This window comes from Euprymna scolopes, chromosome 8, assembly GCF_053919585.1.
Source record: "Euprymna scolopes isolate OS-2025 chromosome 8, ASM5391958v1, whole genome shotgun sequence".
In the NCBI taxonomy this organism is placed as follows: Eukaryota; Metazoa; Mollusca; class Cephalopoda; order Sepiida; family Sepiolidae; genus Euprymna; species Euprymna scolopes.
The window spans coordinates 91,105,301-91,113,116 of NC_136489.1; the positions used below are offsets into that span (position 1 = coordinate 91,105,301).

Sequence of the window (7,816 nt, forward strand, 5' to 3'; positions counted from 1 at the left end):
TCAAATCCAACCCATTACTAGACTCATCATCATAAACAGAACAATTTTAAAGCAAATCTGTGGAAAATGTTATAAGTGAGATGAAACATATTTAATAAACTAAACGTACGTTTTCAAACCTGCGAGAACAAAGATGTCTTATACGTACGACGTGAACAGTCACCATATAGTCTTGCATTATATTTTAGGTTTATAGAACTTCAAGTGAAAAAGGGAAATAGCGCAGCAGTGTACATTTATTTTCAGCAATGTCTGTACCGATTTCTGCATGCATATCCCTCTCGAGCAGAAATAGAAGAATCTTTACATAATGAGCTTATTATGCTAATGGTTTCATGAGCCACTCAGAAAAGCTCACGAATTACACCAATCTGTTACGTATACATATACGAGCTGAAATTGAAGTATGTGTTTCTGTTAGTTTATAATAGACTAAACTCATAAAGAAAAGTTAGCGTGATTTTGACTCCCATGAAAGCAACTAGACAACGATATAAAACTTTATACAATGTGTCACGTGTTCGTGAAATCGATATGTTTATTGAATACAGTTTTGAAATGCCACTTTATCAAATCGACTTGTGGCGTTTTCATAATATGTCTCCAAATGTTCTAAAATAAGCTATAAAATATTTATGAAATACAAATGTTTTTTATTATGATTTGGGAAAACACGTTATTTTAAACGAGATATTGTTCTTGTCACTTCATAATCGTTTTGGCCTAAAATTTTGAGTGCACAATTATACACGCAGAAGTGGTTTTGATAAATTTGATTTGCATCAACCATCTTTTCGTTGTAGTGTCGGTGGATTTCATGTACACACAGCAATTTCCGATATCACAACTAAGTCCGACCTCTTTCATAAATGTAATGGGTATGTGTCAACAATGACCACATAAAATTGTATTATTCCCTTTTAAAATTTGGTATCTCTGATTTAAAATGCTGCTTGTGACGCGGAATTTTTTAACCGAAGTTGGATAGCTCCTCAATTTTCCCCTGATATTTCGTTTGAGATTAACAAGGATAATCTTGTGAATGAATTTATTTTTTACTCTAATTTTATTGAAAATTTTGTAGGTAGCTTTTATCGTTCAATTTGGTTTATATGAGCGATAAACTGGATTATGTCCTGTACCTTTTAGAAAATCCTATTGGCTTTTGTACCCTGCTTGACTGATTGCGGCGTGGAAAAATTATTTAGCTATCATTCATGATTAAACCTGCTAGACTTCCCTCGAACGTTTTGCCCTCAATCAATTATTCTCTTACTAAACAAAAAACTTTAATCCTACAAACGTTTTCGTTTCATCTTCAGTTTTTCATCTCATTCTATTATTTTTTCTATTTTCTAGCTTTTTATTTAAGCCTACATAATTTCCAAATTAGAATCTAGCATGAGAATGCAGTGTATAAAGCAAATTATTAATGTTCGCTATCGGCATGTTATTTAAATTTTATTTCGAAAGAACATTAATATTTTGTAAATGAATTTTTATTAACTTAAGTAAAAATATAAACAAATATTTCTGATTGTTATTTTCATATCTGCTTGCATACGTTTTTGTGTTGTGCATATACACAGCATGCAAATTTAATGACTACGTGAAAAATTATATTATGATGATTTGCGCTGAATTCAGAAGTTTGGAAATTTTAATTGCAGTTTAGTATTTCTTGAATACTTTGATGATCATAATATATGAACAGCAGAGTTAAGACAGGGATGTATAGATAAAGGATATACTAATATTATCACAATAAGCCTTTTGTAAACGTACAAAAAATTAAGTGAAAATGAGGAAAAAATGTGCTTAGCATCTAGACAGAACAATGCAAAAGTTGCCAGGATAAATGGGGAGTGGATTCTACGGAAAAAGCACTAAACGATGACTTTTAATGCTAACAAGGATAAGGGCCAATTATTCAAAATTTCACAGAATGAATAGAATTTGCACGTGGATTGCAAAGTATACACTGAATCAAAATATCGCCTGTCACCTGTAGATATATTATACAATCAGTTTTAACTTTTCTAAGATACTGCACTAGTTTCAATGTTAAATCAAGAGAACAAAACCAGTTTCCATATCTTAAAGAAAACAATTAGAATGAGAGACGGCGATAAATTATAGTTAAGGAAAATTAAAATAAATTATTATTTTTCTTTTAATAAATATTTTTAAACTTGGAAGAGTAAAGGAAGTTTTGTCTTAGTATGTGCGCACATGCAATAAATATATATATAATGAAGACTTATCATTGCATTCTATTTCAGGTCATACGGACGAACAGTGAACAAGAGTAAAACAATTCAGCAACCTAAATTAAATTTTTCAGGTGTCTACTTTTTTTTTCTTTTATTTATATGTTTTTTTTTTATTTGAAAGTGCTAATGCCAATCAAACCAAACAGAAATAATGCTAATTGGTTTACATGAAAAGTAGATAACTTACGCAATTACGTTTATTTTCCATTTTTTTTTAATTTAATTGCTGGTATAAAAACCCCGAAATATCACTGCAAGTCTACTGATTTTGAATGTTATTTCAGAAATGCATAGATTAATAAAATTAGATTGATTAACTTATTTTTACAGTGAATAATTTAATGCAATTCTCATATTCTAAAACCTAATTTCAGCGTAATTAAAGGCACTAGAATAAATTAAAAATATAGATCATTGCAAGTCTTTATAAAATAAATGGATTTATAAATAAATAAATAAACAATTGTAAAATAATTCGAAAACCTTGTATAAAACAAATCTACCTGAGGTGTTTTATAATAATTCTTAAACTCCTCGAACTAGGTGTTCAGCTCTATGCCATAACAATTTGAGCCGGTTACATAAATAATGATAGCAATCGTACATGTTTTTCCTACATAACAATGCTGATAATGGTCTTGTGATTTATGTATGTGCTTGCTTGTATAACGTTGCCCTCGAACATTGTGACCTTACCCCTTGGTTTTATGGTGAATGCTCATGCTCCGAGCTGATCGACGATCTGTCAAGTTACGTCTATCCGAAGATTTTTGGCGGTATCTGCATACTTTGTTGTCGCGCACAATGTAAAGGTCATGTACCAATAGTATTTGTCCTCCAAACATTAGATGGATTGTGCTTTCAATCGTCGAATGATAAAACGTGCACTGATCATTTGTTTTTAGGTCACATATTGCTTTAATCCATTTTGTCTTTGTGTTGAAGAAAATAAAACTTGAAATGCGAAGCGTTCATGAATTAGTTAATGTTATAATTGGTGAATGCTGTTGAGTTTTAGTGCTTCCTGTGACAGCACATTTCCATCAGCTATTTCTTCATAGATTTAGTATGTTGCTTGAGGGTCAGAGAATAAAAAATATCTTTTGCGGACGTGTTTGATTCTGCTCAAATTGTAGTGAAAACGTCTGTCTAATGTCTTTCTTTCAAGCTATCAGTGAGGTTACGTCTCGGTTAATGTGTCAGTCTTGCGAAATGGACTAGCTTTTCTTGATTCGTTTACCGGTGGAAATACTAAATTGTAATAAGGTCATCATCGCAACGGTATGGGCATTGTGTATCTTAAATCTCCCATATTTAAAAACAGTATTCCTCCAACAAAAATGTTTGAATCCTAAAGACATTGCTTTTTATTTATGATCTATTTTCATATTTTTTACCTCTTAATTTATTTTATTTCTTTTGTATATAATCTTTTTTTTTATATTTGTGTGGTTTTCCCCGCTTTGAGAATTCTCCTTATACATTTTCCGATATTAGATTTACTTATTTAACATTCGAAGCAAGTTAAAATCGATTTACAGACGGATAATATCGAAGACATTGTGTAACGTAGTAGACACCGCACGTTTTAGCAGAGTACGTCGTAAGGAACATGGCACAAGTAATAGCTTGAGTCCATTTTTTTAGTAACAACGATATTTGTTCCCGGGTACATTCCTGAAGAAAATCTTATTCAAAACCTGATCTCAAACGTGCTCTCGAACGTTATTCCCGTCTCTAACGTTATCGTCTTTCTTTTTCCTTACCGTGGACATCATTTCACATGCATTTACCTACGCGCGTCCGTGCTGTGTTACAATTTCTACGTGATTATTCTAAGATATAAGATGTTCGTTAACCGGAACAATAATGACCATCAGATCATCCTCGCAAAATGATGGATGAGACGCGGTTAATTGTGTAGAAAACGTTGCGCAATCCCTAGATACTCCTCTTTTAAGTCGACAGTGTTAGATCCCAGTAGTAAGGATAAATTTAGTTCGCTTGGAAATAATGTTTAAATAAGCAGAGAGCCCATACAGCATATGATATTTCGAAATTGTCACCCGTTTTTCTACTGGCCAAGCTAAACAATGCTTAATTTCGATGAGTAAACGTGGATCAGTGTATCAACCTAATTATATCGTATAAGATATAACGTATAAGATACATCGTATAAGATATAACGACGCAGTGAATAAAATAATGTTGTTAGTTAATTATCATTTGTTTTACGTTGTGTTTCAATTTACTTTGAGATTAAGATTGATATTTTTAATGAATCTTAATTAAGAAATTTAATTTTTAGCAGAAAATAAAAAAAACAATTTGAAGTTTTCCATGAAAGCACATGAATCATTATATTTTTTAAATTTTACCTAAATTCAGCTGAAACATCTTAATTGGAGTAAAATTGACGTCGATGCTGCACAATTAAGTGTACTGCCTTCTCACGCACACGCAGTTTATGATGGGTATTTGTTCTCATGATTATTATCTTAAAAATGAAATCGCTACAAATATTCTTTCTTTCTTTATTGTTTCGCAGGAAGCAAAGGAAGCTAATTAATAATTTATTTTGTGAATCAATGTTTTCTTTGCAAAAAAACATTTGAATGTTTACAGTTCTCATCAGTTTAATTATCATGCATTAGAAGTCAGCGAGTCCCGGTTCACGTAGTGAATTACACTGTGAAGCACCAGATGACGCTGCTTGTGCTTATGTTGTGTTTATGAACTGATAAACATGAAATGCGTATTTAGTGTTGACAAGTTCATCATATGGCAGAGACGGTGAGGAGGAATACCTTAAAACGCAATAGAAAGAGGTCATGTAAAAAAAGGCTTCCTTCAGTCTTGACAGACTATGGATACTCACTGTAAGGGTGCCTGCGCGTGAAATTTGTGTGGCAAGAGTTGCACAATCTCCAACCACGCCTCTCCTGAGTCAACATTGTTGCATACCAGTGGCAAGTTGAGGTACAAGACGACTGGAAACAATGCCGAGATAAGCGGAGAGCACATACAGCGCCTAGAATTCCCAAATGGTCACCCATCTGGTATTAGCCAGGCTCAGCGTTGTTTAACTTCGGTGATCTGACGAGAACCGGTGTGTCAACGTGATTGTGCCGTAAAAAGAGGAAATCCATGCACCATTTAAATTACATAGATTCACCATTCACGCATACAAAACACACACCCACACACACACACACACACACACATACATATATATATATATATATATATATATATATATATATAAATGTAAATTTGGTTCGTTCCAAACGAATAAAACCATATTTCTACGTTACCAATGTATTTGAAATTTTCAGACAACCCATTTTTAGAGTCGAGGCATGTTTTTATGTTATTAAAATAAATTTACCTCGCGAATTATGAAAATATTAAATAAAATAAATATATATTTTTTAACCGTGGTGCGAATCTGTTCTGTAGATAAAACTGAACTTCCGGTTCGATTCATTTCACAGCCACGAATTGACGAAAGATTTCATTTTCTGTTTAGTAAGTAAAAAAAAATAAATAAAACATAATTCATTTGTTTATCTTCCAAATTTTTTAATTTACACATTTTTTCTTTATTATATAAGGCCAAAAAAAAGTTTGTAGCTTGCTTTTTGAGTGTTTTTTTTTTCGATATAAGATTGGTTGAAATAAAAAAAAACACGATTTAAAAAATAGCGCGGATCACTCTCTGCATTAGCAGCGAAAAATGTTACTAAACATTTATTAATAATTTCTCACTTTTACAGACATTTGATTTTAAATTTCTTTTTAAATGACGACTTTTATCGATTTTTTTTAAATATCCCCCCCCAAATGGTGTTTATTAGCCCCCCTCCAAAAGTGATGTTTATTCCGAAAGCTGTTCTTAAGATTTGGAGGTTGGGGGGGTTATTCCAAGGTGGACCGAATCTAAAAAAAAAAAAAGATTTTTATGCGCACATAAGCAACTATTTTTTATTAACTTTTTTTTTACTTTTTATTTAAAAATTAGTAAATTTCAATGAATACAATAATAAATCATTTATCATTAATATGTGTTTTTGGTTTTGTGTTGAATGAAACTTTTTTTTTCATTACAACAATAATGAACCAATTTAAATCTTCCGGCATGCGTTTAAGGGTTACGAAATTATCAATAAATCGTTTAGTTACTAAGCCAACGTCAGTAAATAAAAAAAAATGTTACGTGCACATGCATTAGCCTTGACTAAGGGAGGCTAAGGGAGCGACCATTAAATAATTATGCTGGTCGCCATGGAACTCAACGCCCAATGAGTACCTAAAGTGGCACTTATGCACTTATGTTATCGTGCTATTTTTTAAAATAGTATTTTCATGTTAAATTCAAATTTTACAATTTGTTTTTCTTTTATTAATTTGTTAAGTGAAACTACAGATAACCCGGTCGGTTTCTAATGTGAGGAAAATCTAGCCCCCCCCCCAAAAAAAAAGGGGTTCTCTTGATAATAACAAAACATTAAAATTGCCTCAGTCTCGAAATATTTCTTCTCTATTGAACGAGGAAACAAACGGTGAAGTGTAGTTCACCTTCTGTTTCTCTCCCCCTCTCTCTCTTCCTCTCTTAATATCTCTCTCTATCCATCTCTCCCTTTCCCTCTCAATCTATATTTCTCTCTATATCACCCTCTCCATCTCTCTCCATCTTTCTCTCTCTAACTCCCTCTATCTCTCTCCTTTTCTCTGTCTCATCCCTCTCTGTTTCTAACTCTCCCCCTCTCTCTGTTTATCTATCAATCCCTTTATCTCTCTATCTCCTTCTCTTTCTCTATTTTCCTCTCACTTTCTCTTTTCTATCTATATATCTTCCTCTCTATCTGTCCATCTCTAATCCCTCATCCTATTTTAGTCTCCTAAATTAATTACAGTGAATAAGGCATTGTCGAAACATGGATAAATCCTATTTTAGTCACCTAATTTACTGACTGTGAGAATAGAAGTTATTTGGAAATTACTGCTACCTTGAATATCACCAGAAGTAACTGGTAAAACCTTTCTAATTAAATTGATTTTGGCAGCCATTTGGTATGGGGAAAAATATTGCAGAAATGCAAACTTATTGTTTAGGATGAATGCACAATGGTACCCAAAAAATCACTTGAGGCTCTTGGTCGATCCTTGCAAGATTTGCGTAATATTCCTTGCAGGAGATTTCAGACAAATGTTACCTGTTATTCTTCAATCAACACCAGCAGATGAAATAAATGCTTGCCTCAAATACTCTACTTTTTTGTTCCATGTGAAGACATTAAACTGAACTCTAAATATGCATGTCCAGTTGCCGACTGTTCGATCCGCACAAAAACTTTTGCATCACTTGTGGGAAATTGGGTACGAAAAAGTGCCAGCTGATCAGAGTTAAGGGAAAAATTCTTTGACTTTTAACTTCTGTAATTTCTGTAATTTTATTTCATCACAAAATAGTTAGTTTAAAATATTTTTGCAGATATTCAAATTATAAGAATTCCATTTGACTGAGTGAATAAGCTATTCTT

General features: G+C 32.4%; 1 pseudogene; it reads right to left on the minus strand.

The window, feature by feature from the left end:
* Nucleotides 1-5,292: 5,292 nt before the first annotated feature.
* LOC145284123 (5S ribosomal RNA) lies at nucleotides 5,293-5,409 on the minus strand (annotated as a pseudogene).
* Between the last annotated feature and the right edge of the window lie 2,407 nt (nucleotides 5,410-7,816).